Here is a 786-nt window from a genome sequence, read left to right on the forward strand (position 1 = left end):
GATATATAAAAGCCATCACAATGCAACAAGCATTGGCCCTTATGGTGGTTTATCTATGAAAGTAAGATGTAATTTGATAGAGATTTGGCTGCTTTCCAAGCAGGTCAAACATCTATATATCAAATCCTTTGTTAATTCACAATATAAGTAAAGCACTGAAAAAAAAAAACCTAATTTTTTATTGCTTTTTATCCATTTTCTGTTCCTTATTTGAAGGGACAGCATCAGGAGTACCGTTGAATTAATTCTTTTACAGGAGTTAACTTTCATTAATTAGGTTACCTAAAAAGGCATGAACATCACATAATCTTACCCAACAAGCCAATATTAGAATAAATACAATAAAACAATGGTGCTAAATAAAGAGCACTGAATACACTGGTTGGTGTTAAGAAGGGCATCCAGTTGTAGAGATAAAGCCAAAACAGATTATGGACCCTGGTGTGGCCTCTGGCCCTGCCAGTTCCTGTCAAACCATCCAACCCATGCCAGCATGGAAAACGGACGTTAAATGATGATGATGTTACATAGTGGTATGCCACACGAACACTTTTAGCAACTCCAAGCAATTTATTTTAATAGCTTTTAGTCATTGTTGTTGTGGTTGTTGTTTGGCCTTTTAGCAAACAATGTAATTGCACTGGTATGTGGCTGTTAGTATACGATTACTCGACTAGCTAGAATTAAGTCAAATGGCGGTAGCTTCGCCAGCTAGAAACAGCAGCCACCCAAATCAAAACATACAGTATTTAGAAAAGGATAAACTGGATAATGGAATCCTAGATA

The 786-nt window shown here is 36.4% G+C and overlaps 1 protein-coding gene across 1 annotated transcript in view; it reads right to left on the reverse strand.

Moving 5' to 3' along the window:
* Nucleotides 1-786, reverse strand: part of LOC106883018 (GPN-loop GTPase 1) — a 3,503-nt gene that overhangs the window by 2,280 nt on the left and 437 nt on the right. The window lies entirely within an intron of this gene.

This window comes from Octopus bimaculoides, unplaced genomic scaffold (genome assembly GCF_001194135.2).
Source record: "Octopus bimaculoides isolate UCB-OBI-ISO-001 unplaced genomic scaffold, ASM119413v2 Scaffold_20892, whole genome shotgun sequence".
NCBI classification, from domain to species: domain Eukaryota; kingdom Metazoa; phylum Mollusca; class Cephalopoda; order Octopoda; family Octopodidae; genus Octopus; species Octopus bimaculoides.